We start from the raw sequence: 23502 nt of genomic DNA, 5'->3' as shown, positions 1-23502 counted from the left end.
AACATCCGCCCACCGCCGCATGACGTTCTAAAAGGGGCAGAATGAGAAAAATTCTCCGGAACGCCCAGGAATCTGGTTAGAGAATAACGGACAGATCTCTCTTCCAATGGCTAGCCTCCATTTATGGGGCTAGCCAATGGAAGTGACAGGCGGGACAAAGCCCCGTACTGCAAAACAAAAGATTTTGCCTATGCGAACACTGCTGCGCAGTGGACGCCAGGCGAAACCTAAAAAGGTTTGCTTTATAAAAAAAAGCACTCATAGACATGGTGATCTGCTGACCCCAATAGGACCCTATCTCTATGATTGCCTACAATCGTAGGGAATCACAATTGGCAGCTTACCTCATTAATACCCATGAGGTAGGTCGGATTCTGACCTACCATGTATTGGATTTTTAGGAACCAACCTATTAGTACATGGTGAGTTCTCAAAAATCTTTACTGGTCCCAGAAATACTGTGACCAATATTTTGGAACCACATATTTGTACATTTGGCACTTAGTGTTCTTCCCTAAATAATACAATTTTACTTCAAAGTGAACACATTTCTTGGAACTGGGGGGCTCGGGGCAAGAATTTCTTTCTTCAAGCCAAGGCTTCACTTGTGTCATAACAAGTTCCTGACGGCTACTGCAGTACAATACATCAATTTAAGATCCACAGCTTGAATACACGTCATCACACAAAACCAATCTATTAGCTGTCAGAAATTCATTTAAAATCTGTGTTAATCTCATTATAACTCCTGCTTATGTAATACTGAAAATAAGGGAACATTTGTCTTGATCTGAGCTTTTCTTGCCTTTAGAAATCCTGCCCGAGTCAACACAGTCTCTTATCGCCCAACTTTTAAAAGTTAGGAAGAGGAGGTTTAGTGTTTTGGGCATGTTTATACTGAAGGAGAAGAAAAGTGAATGAGGGACTTACCCTAAAAGAAGTGACTGAACTAAACCCGCCAAGAAGTTAAAACAATAAGGAATGGCACAGTTTTAAAACTATTTTCTAGTAGGTAAAAATCAGTGGATAAAAAATGACTTAAGAGCTCATGAGTTATTCTAAGATTAGCATTTCCAGCAGTACTTAAAATCGCCCCCGTTTGACCATCAGTATCTGAACCCTGCATCAGGCATTATTGGCACTGGATTCCGTGCCCAAATGCATAGGAACTGTTTGTTTTCTGCACCATAAACTCTGGGCCAATCTCGAACTTTCTCTTTCGTCACAGCTCTAAAGACATGCGCAATGCACAGCTCGACAGCTAAAAGGCACCACACCAGGTCCACAAAGGTTCCAGTTGGGGTTCATAATGGCTTCAAAACACTGGTCTCTGGGCTCTGTATTTATTTTTAGAGTCGCTGGTCAGTGTCCAGCTCTAATCCCAGCTTGTGCCATGTTCAAAGGTTTGGGTCCCAGCATTTCAGCTGACTTGATAACACATAAAACTGGTTTTGGCTGGACAGGGATATATATTATGTTACAGTTCTGGGGCCAGAAAGAACTGCAGGCATGGTGCACTGCTGGCAAGCAAACATACACTTTGCAACATAGCCTATCTTCAAAGCCACCTTTACAGAAAACATTAATTCTCCCCCACCCATGGGGTGCCAGGGCCACATTATGGATGGGGGATTGGAGGGGTTCCCTAATGTCTAGTCTGGGGATGAGCACCAGAAAGGGTCTGGTGGCTCAGTGGACTAATGCGTCCATTGCAGGGGCCTCTGTTCGATTGGTCACCGGTTCAAATCCCGGTGGGTCCACTCAGTCGTTCATCCATCTGAGGTCAATATAATGAATACCATTGAGTTTGGTAACTATGAGCATCTGTTTTTCAGGGCCAAGAGATCTCTGGGTGAACGTGTGCTTTACAAATACACATGTTATGTAAAGGGTTGCAATCGTAAAACACATATATCTTCAACAGTACCCTCATAATGATGTTATGGTCGATAATTTATAAAGATTATTAGAGGGTTCTTGTTGGAGTTACCCTTCTCGTAGTTCAAGCCTAGGCATATGCTGAGAAGTACAGTGCTTGCCAGAAAGGGAATATGCTGTGGAAACAAATGCACAAAATAATAGCTCAAATCAAAAGCTATGCATTTCCTCCGTACACTTTTCTACCTTTGTTTACTTTAATTATTAGTCAGGGATCCTTAAACCAGCTCTAAAGCACATTTAAAACTGCTTTCTGTTTATATTTGCTGCTTGACATATGTACAAATAAGGGTTATAAATACCAGCTTTAGGGAAATTTTCTTCATTTTGTACCTGCCAGCAGGCACGGCGGCACAGGTAAGAGCGGTGAGTCGGGAGGGGGTGGTGGTGGGGGGAGTCAAAAGATGATGTGACAGGTAAAATTAAAACATTTATCTTGCGCTCGCCAAGTGATGCTGTGAGCACAAGGTAAGTGGTATTATTTATATTTTTATTTAATTTTACCTATCCTGCCGTCTGTCGACTTCCCCCCAACCCGCAATCGCTCCGCACCACCTTTCTTACCCGTGCCTTCCGTGCCTGCCTGCCAAGTCATTGAACTACCGGTGGCACCGGTAGAAACAAAAAAATTTATCCCTTGGGTTCATTCAATCTCGAAATATCAGACCTTCATTCACACTCCACTCTATAGTGACTCATGGTACCAAGCAACAAATATACAATGGTTATCAATGCAAACACCTCTCAGTTATAAAAAAACAGAAATTTCTATTATCACAATGTGTAAATTTATTTAAATCATGTCACACTTAAAAACCATTTAAAAGTATTAACACATAAAAAGAATATGCACAATATATAAAAATACAGACAAGGAAGAGAGACTCAAAAACCTGTGATGTTCAATCTAACACATCGGAATGTTAATTCACAGGAATCTTTACAGAAAAGTCTGAGTTATCAAGGATCTGTTGTTGGTAATAATCTTTACTAAGGAAAGGATAATTTCCTTCTATACTATATTTTTCAATATCTTTCCTCAGTTTTTTAATCCTTTTATTGTGTAAGTATTCTTTGTATCCGTCCACTTCTACCCTCAGTTCCTCCAACTTTCTTTTAGCATCATCTATGGCTGAATTGGTGTTAATTTCAGCCTCAAGTCTATCTATCTCTTCTTTTTCTAAAATTATAATATCCTGAGCTGTTTCTATAATTAAAAGGATCCAGTCCCTACTGCATCTATTTGAAATATAGGACCAGGGGCCTTATTTATGAAGGACTTGCGCCGCCGGTGCGTCACTTTTAACATGGGAAAAAGTGACGCAGCGGCGGCGCAAGTCCTTCATAAATAAGGCCCCTGGTTTCTAAAAACTTCCTGTTTTCTATAAACAGGCCAGGTTCATTTCTGACCTGTAATCCCACTGGGATGACGCTGGACTTTACATATTCAATCAAAAACCTCAGCGTGCATCTCTGTGCGGATTAATTTTTTCTTAAGATTCAAAAGTTTGCCCCATTTTTCATTATTGCCTGACATAATAGTGACTTTATCTCCTTTCTTAGTACTCATATTTATGATTTTGTTAAACTTTTCTTCGCTGAAGCTGTATGTTTTTATAGAATCCATTATGCCCTTTGGTCAGAATAGACTTTTATTCGGGCTATAAAATAAACCAGTAGATATATGGAACAATAAGTAGTTGCCTACTTTCCCTCAGCTCGAAAGCTGTGCAATCAATGTAAAAGAAAAAGGGAATGGCCCAACCATCCAAGGGACAGGTTACCAACAAGAATGAAAGAAAATTATCCCTTGGGTTCATTCAATCTCGAAATATCAGACCTTTATTCACACTCCACTCTATAGTGACTCATAGTACCAAGCAACAAATATACAATGGTTATCAATACAAACACCTCTCAGTTATAAAAAACCTGAAATTTCTATTATCACAATGTGTAAATGTATTTAAATCATGTCACAGTTAAAAACCATTTAAAAGCATTACCACATAAAAAGAATATACACAATATATAAAAATACAGACAAGGAAGAGAGACTCAAAAACCCGTGATGTTCAATCTAACACATCGGAATGTTAATTCCCAGGAATCTTTACAGAAAAGTCTGAGTTATCAAGAATCCGTCCTGACAAGTCGTTCCGTGAATTTAACTTAGAAAAGGCTGCGTCGACGCGTTTCGGTGTATGTGCTCTATATGCACCACCTTTATCAAGACTAGTATTTCATTATGTCTCTTTTCTCAATACATTCTGGTGAAAATTGATCTAAAAAACAATAAAAATAATATTACACATTGATTACTAGACAATTATCAGGTACTATACATCATTACATTTCATTGCATCCTTTGTTATATTATATTGCATGGCAGCCCATTTTGAATTATATGTTATTATCGCCACCCCCTAATGAACACCAATTTGCATACTGTATTTAAATGAAAAACAGATATACAACTCATTAGAACTCATTAGATGGTTCATAGTATTCGTCATCCAACTCAACATGAGATCTAATTAACCACCCACTCACATTTTATTTAAAGTGCGATTTTCATGATTGTGTTCATAACCATTGTAACCAGTCAAGAGGCAACCTTACCTGCACCACTGTTTAAAATGTTTTTTTTAAACTAACTATATCAGGGGGTTGCTTGCTGTACCCAGTGCCACGAGTAACATGTGTGTGTTACTCAGTATGCTGGGGTTGCTATGGTACCACAATATCAAGTTTTAAATATCGACATGTAAAAATATTGTAACCAGAACAGCGACTACCATAATAATGTGAAGGTAAGTATGTATAGCTAAGAATAGATTTGCTATACTTTATCCCACGTTCAAGCTCCTTGATGATATGTATTGTTTCAGGGTATGTAGATGCAAAGTTAAGAATTATTAAATCTTCACTTTCCAATATATTCTTACCTTCAGAATATTCCGGTTGTTGATATCTTGGCCAATACATTTTGTTTATGTTGATATTTTTGTACTGATATTCTGGCACACAAGTCTATAGTTATTCCAATAATATCATGGTGTTGCGATCATGTGGCATGATGTTTTTATTGAAATTGTGGTGCTACTGAATTATTTCAGGGTGCTTTCAATAATATGGAAGTACCACACAAATATTTCAGGGAGCCACTGACAAAAGCAGGATCACTGTTTCATAGTGCTTGTAGTAATAGCACACTACAATGCTACACATTACCTTCTGTTTCTCCCACAGAGATGAGAGCGCTAATGAATGCCTTGAGGCACTACTCAATACATCAGGGTCCCGCTCAAATTGCAGGGTTCCTGCCCTTTTTTACCAGAATGTGTTTCAGTGCACCTGGGTGCTCTAGGAACTGTCACAGTATTTTAAAGCTGAAACAATCTTATACAGTTCTTAAGGCAATGCCTAGGATAGCTTTTAACAGATACATAAATCTTCGCCTGACAATACAGCATAGAATCGTATCAAAATAAAATTAGAGCACATTTACAAAGCGATAACAATGAAACATGAATAGCTTCATGTTCATTCACACAAATCTAGAAAATCACCCCATATTTTTGATGATTAACAAAAAAATTGAGATTGAGACAAAGCTAATCGCACCTGTTATTTCTAGTGAACTTTTACAGTGCAAAGATCTGGAAGATCAATCTCCTAATCTGCCACAAAGGAGTCTAACTCCATAATGCTATTATATGGGAATGATCAGCAGACACCATCCATTATAAACAATATACGTCAATTATGCATTGTCAGATTTAACATAGTGCACAGACTCCATTCTTTTGTATAAAACCTTTTCTTCCAGTGGAACCTACATGTTTCGTCTCAAGAATGAGACTTATTCAGGGCTTTAATAACTGTAACACATTTGTTGGTTAATATTTTACGTCCACTGTTTAATTCGATGAGCACTCAAACTGAATATTCTTTTCGTAAATATATCTTATTTCTTTTAGGTATTTTATCTCACAGTCCAAACTGTATGGTCATTGATCGCAAGTGTAAATCAGGCCTATGTAGGCAACAGTTCAACACTCCGTCCATCATCCCCTTTGGTTTTACTTTGTTCGCTCTAAGTTGGCAGGGTATGCCCATATGTGGGTCCCCGGCTCACTTTGCCACTGGATTCAAGCTAGCCTGGCTGATGACGGCTGATTAGCCAGAAACCACTCCCAGGATGCTTGTTTCCAGTCCAGGGAAGACATGGCTTGGCAGTTCGGGCTGGACTGTTCCCATGAGGCACAGGGTCAGACTGATTTGCATATGGCCATGTCTGAACTGGGGTGGTGGAGTGGGCTAAAGAATGATGATGGATTAAACCCAGATCAGTTGACTGGGGGTGAGTGCTTGCAATGTTCAACACTCCGTCCATCATCCCCTTGGGAGTTGCTATGTCGTCAACAGAGTCTGTTAGCGCCGAAATCCGAAAGACAATGTTGTGCAGTCGACAAGAAGTTCGAAAACATATCTTTTGTAGCATTTCCAAAATTCAGAATTTATTATTTAAGGATGAAGTCGACAATATGGCCCTGAGCACTACCCTTTCCGCTTCCTCAGAGCCACTTTTTTTTAGATTTTTTGCACGCAGCCTATGTTGAATCGTCAGAAAAAGGAATTTTTGACGTGGACAGTCATATGGCATGGGATGTCAAAATGTATATATTCAGATATGAAACCCTTCCATTTGGTACATTTTATGCAGTTCACAAACATGAACTAGCTTTACATTAGGCCTCTACATCTCTAGCTATCCAGATTGCTTGAGAGGCCTACTTTGACCATTCTACCAGGTATCAAGTTATCTCCGGACGCCCAGATTGTTTGAGAAATCTAATTTTACCATTCTACCAGGGGTCAAGCAAATCTCTCAACAATACTAGTTGTTGCATGCACATTCTATGCGCTTTAATTCTTGTCTTGTTCATAGGTGCCAAATACTTGTGCCAATCAATTGGGGTATCCCTCCACCACAAAACCACCACTACATCACCTGACTACTACGTCCCTTCCAAAACACCATGAGGACTTACATCGTTTCAGGACATCCAGGTTTTTCAGGAAGAGTTAGTTAATTAAAAAAGTATTCATTCAACATTAGTTTCTATGGGGTATTGTTGTAGTTTCCTTCCACCATTGTTTTCTTTCGAAGTGTGTTGCAGTACCATTTGGGCATGAACATATTTGAGCCTATTTTGAAACCATTAGGACAGCAGCAATTTTAGAGTGCACTTTGCGAACTGCAATTTTCTTCCTCTTTGATATGAATGTATTTTGTAAGAGCTTATCCCTCAAAACTCCATGGTAATTGTTGCTCGTTTTCCCACCACTCCCACATCCCTGAAACAATGTACTACTAAATCATATAACACCATGTAAGGAGATCTCTAGCAGCATGATAGGAGAGACAGAGGTGTCTGGCCATAGGTCTGCGAATTACATTTTGTATTACATAAAATAGTACTACTCTAAGACTACTCTACAAAATATAGTTTATAAATATGGCTTCATGTTCATAAAGAGAGGTTAGCTGAGCAGAAAGCTGAATGCTCCAAGTTCTTCCCTATTTGTGAAAAATATTGTGGTTAAATATCAGTTGCACTGCTATACCTGCATACTATTTGAACATATACTCTTATCGTGAGCATTTTCATTGTATTGTTATCTTCATCGCTTATACAGAATAGTGAAAGCATGAGATGATGAGGTGTGGTTGTGCTACCTGATTGTATAGTGTAATCACTCTATGATGTTTCTGTGTGGGTGTACATGTGAATTGTGCTGCTACTGCTGCTTACTTTAGGTGCATGGAGATTATTACATTACATATTTTTAAATACCACATTTTGGTCATTCCTTGGCCTATGCATTATGGTAAAAAATATCAAATGCCCTACTACAATCTGCATATTTTGAGTTTTCTAAAATGTAAAACATCTTGTGGCCTTCCATATTGCAAGTGTGGCTGTGGTTAGTGTCACCAGCTGGTTGAGGGTTCTTGCTGCATGGTGTTTTATAGGGGGTGTGGTGGCCTTGTACACCATCTGCCAAGCCAATAGGACCAGTGTTGTCTGTAGGTTTTGGGTTTATCCTGGAAGGAAGAGTCTGATCTTGGGAGTCTCCTCCATACTGTGTAGCAGCATTAGTGCTTGGCAGCCACATGGCTTTTCTGTTGTGCGCCTGAACATTAGGATTGGTTGTCCCTCTTGGTCCCTTTCTCACTGCTCCATCAGGATTCAAGCAAGCCGGGCCGAAGAGGCTGAAATGCCAGAAACCGGTCCCCGGTAGCTTGTCTCCTTTCTGGTAAAGAATTGGCTTGGTAGTTTAGTCTGCCCTGTTCCCATGATGCACTGGGCCAGGGACAGACTGATTTGCATATAGCCAGGTTCTGAGCTGGGATGGGGCAGTGAGATAAATAACGGTGATGGATCAAGCCCTGATCTTTGGACTGGGTAAGAGTGGTCTGCTCAATTCAGACACTCTGTTCATCACCACCCCCTTTTGTAAATCGATTTTGGCCACTATAGGTGTGGCAGGGTATACTCAGACATGAGTCCCTTTCTCACTGCTCCATCAGGATTCAAGCAAGCCGGGCCGAAGAGGCTGAAATGCCAGAAACCGGTCCCCGGTAGCTTGTCTCCTTTCTGGTAAAGAATTGGCTTGGTAGTTTAGTCTGCCCTGTTCCCATGATGCACTGGGCCAGGGACAGACTGATTTGCATATAGCCAGGTTCTGAGCTGGGATGGGGCAGTGAGATAAATAACGGTGATGGATCAAGCCCTGATCTTTGGACTGGGTAAGAGTGGTCTGCTCAATTCAGACACTCTGTTCATCACCACCCCCTTTTGTAAATCGATTTTGGCCACTATAGGTGTGGCAGGGTATACTCAGACATGAGTCCCTTTCTCACTGCTCCATCAGGATTCAAGCAAGCCGGGCCGAAGAGGCTGAAATGCCAGAAACCAGTCCCCGGTAGCTTGTCTCCTTTCTGGTAAAGAATTGGCTTGGTAGTTTAGTCTGCCCTGTTCCCATGATGCACTGGGCCAGGGACAGACTGATTTGCATATAGCCAGGTTCTGAGCTGGGATGGGGCAGTGAGATAAATAACGGTGATGGATCAAGCCCTGATCTTTGGACTGGGTAAGAGTGGTCTGCTCAATTCAGACACTCTGTTCATCACCACCCCCTTTTGTAAATCGATTTTGGCCACTATAGGTGTGGCAGGGTATACTCAGACATGAGTCCCTTTCTCACTGCTCCATCAGGATTCAAGCAAGCCGGGCCGAAGAGGCTGAAATGCCAGAAACCGGTCCCCGGTAGCTTGTCTCCTTTCTGGTAAAGAATTGGCTTGGTAGTTTAGTCTGCCCTGTTCCCATGATGCACTGGGCCAGGGACAGACTGATTTGCATATAGCCAGGTTCTGAGCTGGGATGGGGCAGTGAGATAAATAACGGTGATGGATCAAGCCCTGATCTTTGGACTGGGTAAGAGTGGTCTGCTCAATTCAGACACTCTGTTCATCACCACCCCCTTTTGTAAATCGATTTTGGCCACTATAGGTGTGGCAGGGTATACTCAGACATGAGTCCCTTTCTCACTGCTCCATCAGGATTCAAGCAAGCCGGGCCGAAGAGGCTGAAATGCCAGAAACCGGTCCCCGGTAGCTTGTCTCCTTTCTGGTAAAGAATTGGCTTGGTAGTTTAGTCTGCCCTGTTCCCATGATGCACTGGGCCAGGGACAGACTGATTTGCATATAGCCAGGTTCTGAGCTGGGATGGGGCAGTGAGATAAATAACGGTGATGGATCAAGCCCTGATCTTTGGACTGGGTAAGAGTGGTCTGCTCAATTCAGACACTCTGTTCATCACCACCCCCTTTTGTAAATCGATTTTGGCCACTATAGGTGTGGCAGGGTATACTCAGACATGAGTCCCTTTCTCACTGCTCCATCAGGATTCAAGCAAGCCGGGCCGAAGAGGCTGAAATGCCAGAAACCGGTCCCCGGTAGCTTGTCTCCTTTCTGGTAAAGAATTGGCTTGGTAGTTTAGTCTGCCCTGTTCCCATGATGCACTGGGCCAGGGACAGACTGATTTGCATATAGCCAGGTTCTGAGCTGGGATGGGGCAGTGAGATAAATAACGGTGATGGATCAAGCCCTGATCTTTGGACTGGGTAAGAGTGGTCTGCTCAATTCAGACACTCTGTTCATCACCACCCCCTTTTGTAAATCGATTTTGGCCACTATAGGTGTGGCAGGGTATACTCAGACATGAGTCCCTTTCTCACTGCTCCATCAGGATTCAAGCAAGCCGGGCCGAAGAGGCTGAAATGCCAGAAACCGGTCCCCGGTAGCTTGTCTCCTTTCTGGTAAAGAATTGGCTTGGTAGTTTAGTCTGCCCTGTTCCCATGATGCACTGGGCCAGGGACAGACTGATTTGCATATAGCCAGGTTCTGAGCTGGGATGGGGCAGTGAGATAAATAACGGTGATGGATCAAGCCCTGATCTTTGGACTGGGTAAGAGTGGTCTGCTCAATTCAGACACTCTGTTCATCACCACCCCCTTTTGTAAATCGATTTTGGCCACTATAGGTGTGGCAGGGTATACTCAGACATGAGTCCCTTTCTCACTGCTCCATCAGGATTCAAGCAAGCCGGGCCGAAGAGGCTGAAATGCCAGAAACCGGTCCCCGGTAGCTTGTCTCCTTTCTGGTAAAGAATTGGCTTGGTAGTTTAGTCTGCCCTGTTCCCATGATGCACTGGGCCAGGGACAGACTGATTTGCATATAGCCAGGTTCTGAGCTGGGATGGGGCAGTGAGATAAATAACGGTGATGGATCAAGCCCTGATCTTTGGACTGGGTAAGAGTGGTCTGCTCAATTCAGACACTCTGTTCATCACCACCCCCTTTTGTAAATCGATTTTGGCCACTATAGGTGTGGCAGGGTATACTCAGACATGAGTCCCTTTCTCACTGCTCCATCAGGATTCAAGCAAGCCGGGCCGAAGAGGCTGAAATGCCAGAAACCGGTCCCCGGTAGCTTGTCTCCTGTCTGGTAAAGAATTGGCTTGGTAGTTTAGTCTGCCCTGTTCCCATGATGCACTGGGCCAGGGACAGACTGATTTGCATATAGCCAGGTTCTGAGCTGGGATGGGGCAGTGAGATAAATAACGGTGATGGATCAAGCCCTGATCTTTGGACTGGGTAAGAGTGGTCTGCTCAATTCAGACACTCTGTTCATCACCACCCCCTTTTGTAAATCCTCTTGGATCATCAAGCCTGTGAGTGGAGGCTCAGACTCCTGCATTTGGGGCACCACTGCAGCCACCATATTGGTTCTTTAATATAGCCTTATAGCCTCCTGCAGAGGGATATTCTGGTTGTTAAAGGCCCTGAACCCGAGTTGTATGCTTGTGCCGCAGGCAGAAGGGCTATAAGGCTCCTAGAGCATTTCACCCATTAAGGGAATAATGTTATAAATTAAAAAGCGTGAAACATGCGGAAAAACATTAGAATGTTGGAATCAGCCATTATAAGCCTGGAGCTATCCCATTGTCTTCAATGGAGCTCTCAACATTTCAATGTTCTAATAATTTGTAGGGTTTAGCACCTCCGACCAGGCCCAGGCTGAACTGCATGCGGAAAACCAGGGAATCAGCAATGGAGTTTGTAGGCCCTGCAGTGGCAATCCGATGAACATGTGATATGTTGATGCTGCTTAAAAACTGCAGTCCACTTTGACAGCATCCTGAACACTCCTGCTCAAACCGTTTTTTAAATTATCTGAGAACTCAGCAAGTTATGTGTTTTATTTTTGAGTTCTGGAGGCTCCACCTAGGGCAGAAAATGGAAGCTCAGATGCTGAGATGGGTTTTTCTCTTTGAGCACATAACAAGGTATAACCTACACTGGTTCTCGCAGCTGGCAATATAAGAAGAGATCATTCTGATGTGCAGGGTTTCCGATTTCACATGACTACGTCATACCTACCTCTGGGAGGACAGATGTTCTTGAGTGTGTTCCAGAAGTCAGGTAGAAGTCTTTCAATTCATAACTTCGTTTTGAGTCTCCTAATGCCTGGAGACTGTTACCTATTATTCTTCCCCTGCTCATGGCTCTCTGGGGCCTTCTCCTGCGCTGCTGACATTTTAAGGTACTCTGATGTAACCAGAGTATGCTTTTACTCTAGACTTGAATTGGAAAGTGTTTCCTGTGCCGCTGTGCTCTATAGTTCATGTTTGTAAGCATTTTTATAGCGATTACCTGACCCAAGGCTATTGAAACGCTTTACAACAGAACCAGATTCCGTTTCACATTTTTATCCCTTTCTAGGTACAGGGAAGTTACCTGATTTGCCAAGAATCACAGGATGTTGAGCTGAAGCCAGGATTATGATGTGGTTCCATACAGGGGCGGCCTTAGGCATGTGCAAACTGTGAACCTGCACAGGGCCACCAAACCCCAAGGGCCACCACGCCAATATATATCCTTAATATAACAATCCTCTGAGGATGGATACATATTTGTGTGGCGGCCCCTGGCAGGGATTTGCCGGCTCCGGCTCTGTTCCACTTCCAAACACCCTGACCCCCCTTCACTGGCCTCCGCACTCCGCCCTGCTCAGACCCCTCTTTTGGGGCTCCCTACCTACGCTCCCTGCCCAGGCCCACCTGAGCCTAGAGCCGCCCCTGTTCCATATATTTCAAAGTCAGAGACTCTAGACCAGGGGACTCCTACCTATCGATCGTGAGCTACCAGTAGCTCGCCGACACCCTTAGAGTAGTTCACAGCCCGAACATACATTTTAGTGCAGTTTGATTCCCTGCATTAAAAGTAAATGGGGCCCGACACCATTGTTGGATTTTTTTTAGTCCATTTGCACTGCTTGCCCGCCCCCACACTCAAACAGATTGCTCTCAATTGCCTGAATTAAACTTAGCTGGAGCGGGCGGCAGGGTGACGTCAGTGCCAAGGTCCGGCAAGAGTAGTGCTAGGCTGGCAACTAGGAACTGATCGGCCTGCCTTCTGCTGCCCCACACTACACTTCCTTAATGCACAATCTCTGTGGCCGGGGAAGCAGACTTGCCACCGGAGCCTTGTAAGGCCCAAGAATCCGGTTGGGTTTGTTGTAGTTGCATACTGCAGCACAAGTGGTGCAGTGCTCGGCACCTTGGGCTGAAGAGCACAACCAGCAAAAGGCCTTGGACCGGCAGCATAAGGCCCCGACGCTGGTTTGAAGTCAACGTATAAGAGGCACTTTATTTTACACTTTCTTATTGTTGAAAGAGGTACTTTATTTAAAAGAAAAAAGAGAAACATTTTATTAAATGAGAGCAGCATTTCATAGATTTTTTTAAATAAATAAAATACCTCTCGTAATTTAATTTTACATTTCTTCACAGCCCAAAGAAACATAAAATGAAGTTCCTGGCTCCATTTTGTTTACAGCACTACAATAAAAATAGGAAAGAAAACGCAAGTACTCAGGGCAAACTTTGCATACAAAGGGACTTCGCTGGTATTCAAAGTATGTCATTCCGTCCTTAGGTTACGAAGTGCGGGATAACTGCTGGGAAGCCCAATGGCTGATCATTTCTTTTTTGTGATTTATTTTATGAGTTTGTCTCTTTAATGACCCCCAGACGTTTCCTAAAAGCAAACCAGGCACACTAGCTGTTTGTTGCTAAAAAACCAGACAAGGATCTTTTTAGGGGGCTTGAAAAAATGGAATACAGTACGATGTGGGCTGCAGTCCAGGTGGAGAAGTGGCAACGCAGTGGTACAATGTGCCCTGTTCCGGGAGGCGGACTGCTTTTTAATATGGCCTGGTCAGGCCCGGCTCCAGGAATTTTTGTTTGGGTGGGCCAAGGGCGCGTTTGGGTGGGCCACTGCGGGCTCAATGTGTCGCTTCTGGAGGTAGCCTACAAGCCCTAGATTACATCATATGTACTTGCAAACAGGCAGCATGATACAACGGATTGCTTCTGTGTGTACATGGAGCGTTATTTGAAAGTAAGACCGACGTCTGGACCTAACTGCAAACCCTCGAATTCCAGCTACCCGGCTTCAACACAAGTACTTGAATGCTAAGCATATAAAAAGCATTCAAGTTTAAGCAACGCCTTGACACCATTGCACTAGAAAGGCTGGCTATTTACTCACTGCAATTTGCCCAACACTTAGCTTTCTGCACAAATGTAACCTTATACATTTTATTTTATTTTCATTTTTTGCAAAGTACTTTCATAGATAAAAAATTCCTGAAAAACAGTAATTTGAAAAAAGCGAAAGGAGTAATTTTGAAAACTGCCAGCAGTTTTCACACCGACCATTTCAAAACTAGCAGTTCCAGTCATAGAGGTAACCTTCTATTGTTCTTTGAAAACTCCCTTACAAATTCATCCATACATAGATTGGCAGTGAGCTCTTTCTCATGTGCTAAAATAGTCAAATTCTGTTTCCGATCATGATTCATTGTGCGTCGGAAAGGTGTGAGGACGCGGGATAGGGTTGAAAAGGAGCTCTCACAGGCTGCTGTTGAAACCCCTATAACCAGAGCAGATACATATATTTCATGAAGTGCTGGGAAAGCTTCAGCATAATCACGTACCAGTTCACAAATTGTGGCAACATCTGCACCATCTGGGACTTTTTTTTGTAACAATGGTTTTGCAACAGTTAGTTCTGTTGCAAGAGTAGCTATGATTACTTTAGTTAGGTCAAGGAGGGGTTCACACTTGTTCATATCAAGAAAATTTGGTGATGAGGGAACCAAAATTGAAATGGCTTTGATAAGTTCAATGTTCTTCTGGGAGAATCTGGTCTCCATTTCAGCTATTGCTCTGTCCAGAATGTTCAAGATGGGCTACCTGAGCACTTGCTGTTGAGAAAAGGAAGAGTCATCTGCAGATTGTCCAACTGTTGAAAGTACCACGGAATCTGCAAATCGGCAGTTGAGAGTCCTCCTCCTTTTTGGTCCACGATTAACACGTGTGGTTTCGTCTAACACATCATCAGAAGAGCAGTACTTGGTAGAAAACATTGGATCTGCACGCATTGATTTCAGAGCATTAAGTGTTGACTGTACCACTTCCACTGCAAAACACAAATTTGTTTGCTGTGTCTGAAACACAGCATTAGCAGGTTTTAAAGTTAAAAGTAGATCTTGTAAAAATTTCCCAATAACATAAACGTTTTCCCTTTGAATATGAGATAGTAAACCACAAGCTTCTGCCTTCAACTCAGATGCAGCATTGTCATCATGATATATGTCTGTTATAAGATCAGAAATTGTGTCAATGTTTTCAACCACACATTTTGTAACCTCATAATGGCTGGTCCATCGAATCTCAAGAAGACGTTTGAGAGTTGGCCCATTATATCTTTGACTCACATAATGACGATGAAAAAATTGTACAGCATATTACAAAGGTCAAAAAATCGCTTTGCCCTTGGTTCACTTTGGATGGCATGTATGACAACAAGATGAAGCTGATGATTGTAACAGTGTATGTATGGAATATATTTATCTAATCTTCTCTGTATAACAGCCTGAACACCCCCACTGCATCCACTCATCACAGATGCTCCATCATAGCACTGACTTAAAATGTCTTCTGGCTTGAAATCACTGGCAACCAAGTGGCTTAAGATGCGATCAGCTATATACTCAGCATCTAATTGTTCCATCTGTAAAAGACCAATTAAATGCTCCTCAGGCTTGGATTTGCTCACAAAACGCACCATGAGGGACAGATTTTCAATGTAACATTTATCACGGGTGCAATCGCTTTTAATACAAAAACTTTTTGAATCACAACTTTTGTACTTCTTTTTGACCTGTGAGAGAACCATGCCAGTTAAGGTATCTATGACTTCGTTTTGGATACATTTGGATGTATATTTTGCATTCAGGGGAATAGAGTGTATAATTTCGGCTACCTTTTTATATTTCTTGAGAGTGTATTGGAAAAGCTTTAAAAATAAACCACTTGTTGAATCAAACACATCTTCATTGTCGCCGCGCAGGGGGAGTTCATTCACAACAAGAAATTGAATGACTTCTCCAATGCTTTTTAAGTAATATCGAATATTTTCTATTACTTTAGTATCTATTAAAAAGGCAATTGTATCTCCTCTTTCCCCTCTCTTAGATGCCTCTGCTAGAGCTAGTGCAGCATACGTGTGAGTTTGACCGGCCACATGTTTAGCAAAACCTGTGCCAGATGTTAGCGCACTTTTCCAGTTACGGAAACCAGTTACAGTAAAAACTGTATCCCGGTCATTCTTCCCATTAGTAATCACACGACATGGGAAACAAAAGCAAGCATCTAGACTAGCAGAGTACTCCAGCCATGGTCGAGTTTTGTACCAGTCCGAGCTGAATGCCCTCTCACGGTTGCCAACTCTAGTTCGGGGATAAGATTTGAGAAATGGTTGGGATGGTTTATCCCTATGTAGATCTGCAGCATTGCTGCTGAGATGACCTTGATTCTTTTCAAGGTCAATAAAGTCTTTATTCACAGCATACATGTTTCTTTCTTTTGCAACTTCCATGGGTGGTGCTGGTACAGGACTTGGATTATGACACAAGGGATTACAGCTGGCATCTACAGCACCTCTCCGAATGACAAATCTGTCCATGATGCACAAGCTAGGCTTAGAAGCAACTGAAAAAAATATTTAAAAATACAAAAAGCTTTGGTTAGTTAAAAATGTTCCTCCATCAAAATACCACAGGTCAAGCACCTTAAAACAAAGTTACTGAAAATCCGTAATAGTGTCCATACGATGATTAAAAAATTAAAAAAAACAAAACCTGAGGTGTGTGATTAAAAACTAGAAAATTCCTCAATAAGCAGTATACAATTGCAGCCATGGATAGCTTTGGTATAATTAAATTATCCGGATATACAGAACAGGCTCTGGTCTTTCATGGCAAATCTGCCATGAGTTGCATGTTGCATTTAAAATAAGAATCTTGAATTATAAATCCTGGAATGAGGGTCCAGTGCTGCACAGACAATGAATGGAATATGTTATGTGTTGTATGGGAACCATTTCAGCTCTCTCCCTCAATCCAAGGCATTCCACTTTTGCATTCTGTAGGCTTATTGAGCTGCGTACATCTCTGTATGATTCATGAGGACTGAAACTTTTTATGGTATGGTTGCTCATTTAGGTCTCTGGTGGATTTTTTTCTTCCAATAAAGAATCAATTTGTTTTGAGTCTTTTCCAGCCACAATACAATATCCGGCATTTTATCTGCCCACGGTTTCCAAAATTAGCCTGTTCGAGGACTAGTTATAAGAGTGGAGAAACGCAGTGTGGCCTACTTGGGGAGCGTTTCAGTATTGTGCGCGAGTGATCAGACTGATGCTGTTACGTTTTATTAGGTCATTGCAAGTAGATGTTTAGCAGCAAGGAGAGGAGAATGAGATGGAATACCTGTAAATTACATACATTTTTTTGTTGTGAGTGACTGAGCAGGTTACCTTAGGATCCACCTAGCTACAACAGATGAGCCATCCACCACATACTTGAGAACAGCAGTCATAGTATAGCTCTATATTACCCTCCAGATTGCCAGAAGAACACCCAATAGGCCTGAATGGTCTATAGTTAGCAATGGCAAATGATCTTGAGTCCAACCAGCAGTGATGACAAGCGATCCAAAGTAGCGCACCCATTAGAGGCAGACAAAATAGACCTGCCTAGGAAAAGTATTGCATGAATACAGGCATATAGATCGATGGCTTTGGGTCCTTCTAGCAGCAACAGATGAGCATGCCAATATATTAGAATGTCCAAAGAGTTATAGGCAGCCAGTATATATATAAAATGCATCCACCTAGGTGCGACAGAGGGGTATCTCAATCCTTTCACCAGATACAGGTTGCCATTTTAACTTTAAGAAATGTGTACAAAGCACAATGTCATTCAATAATGCAAAACCTCTACGCAGTGGCATCAAGACCCCCACCCCCATCCAACACTGCTTTCACAGCTTAAGTAGGGGTGTTGTTGAAACATCAAGTAGCAGCCAGCCTGCACTAGGGCCATGATACACTGGCTATGATAATAGACATTTGAGAGAGAGGCAGAGGTAGAAAGCAGGCAGGAAAAGTGAAATGAGGGACATATAAATAGAAAAAACTGTACTCCTGCGTGTGATAGAAGGGGATAACAGTGGCCCTAATGACCCAACTGCTAATTAAATAAGCAAAAACATTACAGGGTCTATTATAGCGCTGGTGCGAAAGTATTTATTGGTGTCCCAACACTGACCTCTCACTCGGTAGACACCTTTACTACCACCCTCCAACAGTGTGCTTCATCTCTCCTTAGCCCCTTTCAGTCATAACCTCCTCATCAGACTCCCTCCCTACCACCCTCCACCAGTGTCCCTCATCACTCCAAAGCCCCTCCCCATGACCACCTCCTCAGACTCCCACACAAATACCCTCCACCAGTGCCCCTCATCGCTCCATAACCCCTCCCCCCATTGACCTCCTCCTGAGTCCCTCATTGCCACCCTCCACCAGTGTCCCTCATCGCTCCAAAGCACCTCCCCATGACCTCATCGGATTCCCTCACTGCCACCCTCCTCCCAGACTCCCCCACTACCACCCTCCACCAGTGCCCCTCATCTCTCCATAGCTCCTCCTCATGACCTCCCCCTCCTCGGATTCCCTCATTGCCATCCTCCAACACTGGCCTTCATCTCTCCGTAGCCTCTTCCCCTCACAACCTCCTCCTCAGACTCCCTCCCTACCACCCTCCACCAGTGCCCCTCAGCGCTCCATAGCCCCTCCCAAATACCTTCTCCTCAGACTCCCTCCCTACCACCCTCCACCAATGCCCATCACTCCAAAGCAACCCCCCTCATGACCGCCTCCTCAGAATCCCTCCCTACCACCCTCCACCAGTGCCCATCCCTCAAAAGCAACCCCCCTCATGACCGCCTCCTCAGAGTCCCTCCCTACCACCCTCCACCAGTGCCCATCATCACTCCAAGCAACTCCCCCTCATGATCTCCTCAGACTCCCTTCCTACCCCTCCACCAGTGCCCCTCATCACTCCAAAGCAACTCCCCCTTATGACCTTCTCCTCAGACTTCTTCCTACCACCCTCCACCAGTGCCTCTCATCACTCCAAAGCCCCTCCCCCAACACCTCCTCTTCAGCCTCCCTCACAAACAACCTCCACCAGTGCCTCCCATCTCTCCGTATCTCCATCCCTCATGATGCCCCCCTCGGATTCCCTCATTGCCACCCTCCAACAGAGCCCATCATCACTCCATAGCCCCTCTCTCATATGCATTTTATTTCTTGTATAGCGCTACTCGTAGTGTAGGGTATCACAGTACTGTACATCACACACACATTATGCAGACACAATGATTCATAAAAGTATCCAAATCAGCCTATAGGGAATGTCACATAAGCTAATGAGGATTACCAGGTGTAGGAATCACATCTCATCCATGCTGCTGGGCAATATGTATTAAGAGGGTTGGGTCTGGAGAACCACAAACACAGGATTTAAAGCATACCCCAGTGGTTGGCTGTACTGATTCGAAATTATATCTGCCCAAACTCTGTATTGCAACATTAGAATAATGAAATACTGGGAAAATTCGAACTAGCAATACAAAAAAAAATACAAAAAAAATCGAATTATGCCATTCTGGTTTGTATACACGTCTTTGATCACACTGTCCTATGTTAGGATTGTATCTTCTGAATCAAAGGATCTCTGTGACAATGGCAGTAACCCACTGAGCTATCCACGTTAACTACAGCTCTATTGCATTTAAATACTACAAACCAAAAAAAGAACGCTCTCCAGCAAGATCAACAATCCCCAAAGTTATCTATACATTTAATTGTCGTGCATCAGTGCAGAACCACTCATGAATGATACCAACGATTTAAACACACGAACGATGTAAATGAAATAAACACAGCGTTCTAAGTATGTCTTTCTCACAGATTTAAAAAACACAATAGCCACACATTCTCTTACCTGCTCCTTACGAACTCTGTCACAGCCCGATCGGTTAAACAAACAGCTCAAGGGGTCAGGAAGGTCAGGAAAGGCAAAACAAACTCCTCTTTACCAGCATAAAAGAATTAAGTATCCACAAATCCAGTTCCAAGTTCCAACAGAAGGCTTTGTCCCCTTCGCAGTGCCCCTATGGTACCTGCACGAGTGGGCGGGGACACATCCCACCTGCCTAATAGGAGATGCGTGATTGGGAGTGCGAGCCCAGGCCCAATCACGCAACTCCTAAAGAAAGATAACGTTCGAAGAACGTTTTAACTTGCAGTGGCCATATTCTACTGGCCTTGCTGACGTCACTGCCAGGGCCAAGGGTTATGATTGGGTGGGCCAGGCCAAAGTTTGGGTGGGCCCGGCCCACCCGGCCCACCCGCTAGAACCGGGCCTGGGCCTGGTACTGCCTAATTCCCCTTTTCTTTAAAACCCAAGACCACCCTGTTATGAGGACTCCCTCCCTCCTTCAAGGCAAGCATTTCAGACCACACTCTTTTGGATTAGGGGGAGTAACCCCACAGGCCGTATTTATTACATAATTAAAAACATTGATATTATTTAAATTATGTACAATTACGCAGAAAGTCCGGGCATCTTAATCGATACACAAGGTTACTTGGCTAACCTTAACATGTTGCTAATACATCATCATTCCTATTGTAATCTACACATGTATATACATTACTTTCTGCGTGTCCCGCTAGAGTCTACGGCAAGGTCAATGATTAGCAGCCCCAAATTCCGGTAAGACGACAAAAAGACATCACTGGAGTAGATCTGCTTAGGGGGTACAGCTTATCAGACGGGTATTTTCCCCCGGGCCCCCCCTATGCCCTGAGCGTTAAGTCCATAACGGGGGCTGCAATTCTGCATATTTGCACCCTGATGCGCATACGTGTGCGAGGGTGGCCACAGGCCTAGTGGAAAGAGTGACTCCACTGGCCCCCGCACCCCGACAGCCTACCGACCGGCTGTCACTGCCCATGGAGTTGTAAACGTTGCGTAGGGGGTCCAGCTTACTGGATGGTTATCTCCCCCGCCCCCCACGCCCTGAGCCTTAACGCCATAAATGGGCGCTGCAATTCTGCATCCTTGCACCCTTGTGCGCATGCGCGTGATGGTAACTAGACATAATATCGACTACATAATATCGATTGGACAAAATATCGAGTAAAAAATATCGACATTAATAAAATATCGACTGCAAAAATATCGTTGGACAAAATATCGACTAAAAAAAGGAAAACAAAATATTGTTTACAAAAATATCGACTCAAAAATATTGACCAGACAAAATATCGATAAATAGTCAAAGTAAAAAATATCGAGAATATGTAGAAAAAATTTTAATTTTTTTTTTTATTAATATTAATATAAATAGTAGTTAATGTTTAGGAGCGGGTTGTGGGTTTATAGGGGAATAGGGTGGGAAGTAATTTAATAATAATTAATTAATTAATATATGTTTGTTAATTATTTAAATTATTACTTAATTGGTAATTAATTGATATTAATTAGTTAATTATGTAATTATTTTTTTTACATATTTATTTAATAAAATAATTGTTAATTAATTATTTTTAATTAGTTAATTACATTAATTAGAGTAATTTTATTATTATCTATAATTTTGTGTTAATGTTAATTAATTAATTGGAAATAAATAATATTAATTAATAAATTCTATTAATTACAGCTAATGTGCTAATATATTTAATTATTTTTTATTGTTAATTATCAATTAATTGGTAATTAAATAATAATATTTAATGTTGTGTAAAGGAGTCTTTTTAGGGTTCAGGGTCAGTTAAAAAATCTTGGTAAAAGGGGTATTTTTTTGTGTTCAGGGTCAGTTTTCAGTTTGTTGGTAAAGAGGTTTATTAAGGGTTCAGGGTCAGTTTTCAGTTTGCGGGTAAAGGGGTTTTTAAAGGGTTCAGGGTCAGTTTTCAGTTTGTGGGTTAAGGATTTTCGGAAGAGTTTAGGGTCACTTTTCAGTTCTTGGGTAAAGGTGTATTTTTTGGGTTCAGGGTCAGTTTTCAGTTTGTGGGTAAAGGGGTTTTTAAAGGGTTCAGGGTCAGTTTTCAGTTTGTGGGTTAAGGGTTTTTTTTAAGGGTTCAGGGTCAGTTTTCAGTTTGTGGGTTAAGGTTTTTTTTTAGGGTTCTGGGTCAGTTTTCAGTTTGTGGGTAAAGGGGTATTTCTAGGGTTCAGGGTCAGTTTCCAGTTTGTGGGTTAAGGGGTATTTGTAGGGTTCTGGGTCAGTTTTCAGTTCTTGGGTAAAGGGGTATGCTTTGGGGTTCAGGGTCAGTTTTCAGTTTTTGGGTTAAGGTGTTCTTTAAGGGTTCAGGGTCAGTTTTCAGTTTTTGGGTAAAGGGGTATTTTTAGGGTTCAGGGTCAGTTTTCAGTTCTTGGGTAAAGGGGTATTTTTTGGGTTCATGGTCAGTTTTGGGTTTTTGGGTGAAGGGGTATTTTTAGTGTTCAGGGTCAGTTTGGGGTTTTTGGGGTACAGGCGTACAGGGTAAAAAAACAAAAAAATACATTAAAGCTATTAAATGAAATTACAATTAAAAAAATTACATTACATTATTAAGTTTTAAATTTATCTACAAAATATATGTATTAGCACCTTCCCTGATAGTAGCTACACTGGAGTTGGAATAGTAATTATTAATTGGTTAGTGTCCAGCACCTTCACTGATATTAGCTACACTGGAGATGGATTAGTAATTAATCATTGGTCAGTGTCCACCACCTTCACTGATATTAGGTTGACTGGAGTAGGAATAGTAAATAATTATTGGTCAGTGTCCAGCACCTTCCATGATATTAGCTTGACTGGAGTAGCAATAGGAAATATTAAATTGGTCAGTGTACAGCACATTTGCATACATGTTTACATTACTGTCTTATAATATTAAAAAATAATGCAACATGGATGTTTTCAAAAAACTTTATTAAACATTTTTGAAATTTTTAATGTGTACTACAATACAATCACAAACAAAAATAACATAACATTATTTTGAAATGTAGTATTCGCAGAATAACACATTAACATTTATATACATGTTGCCAATTATAAAACAAAATTAGTTAACAAAATTATTTCAGTAAATATTAATAATTTTCATCATTAACTTTGAGTTACAAGTATTTATATTGAATTAAATAAAAAACAAGTTTTTTTAAAACTTCTTCCATTAATATTGAATAATGTTAATATTAAATATTAATATTATCAAATATATATTTTTTACATTTACATTTTTATAAAGTAACATGACTATTATTACATTTGCTCAAGAAATTGAAATACAAATTAAAACATTTGTTGTTACATATTTCAGACAATGTTGTTTTTTAATGAAACATATACATATATTATGTTGTAAACTTTAAAACAGTATAGGGGAACAATATGTTTAATAATAATATCTGGTATTGCCAAAAGATTATTTATGCAATTATATACTTTTATAATAGTT

Source organism: Lissotriton vulgaris, chromosome 2_1 (genome assembly GCF_964263255.1).
Source record: "Lissotriton vulgaris chromosome 2_1, aLisVul1.2, whole genome shotgun sequence".
Lineage (NCBI taxonomy): Eukaryota > Metazoa > Chordata > Amphibia > Caudata > Salamandridae > Lissotriton > Lissotriton vulgaris.
This window is presented reverse-complemented; position numbering follows the sequence as displayed.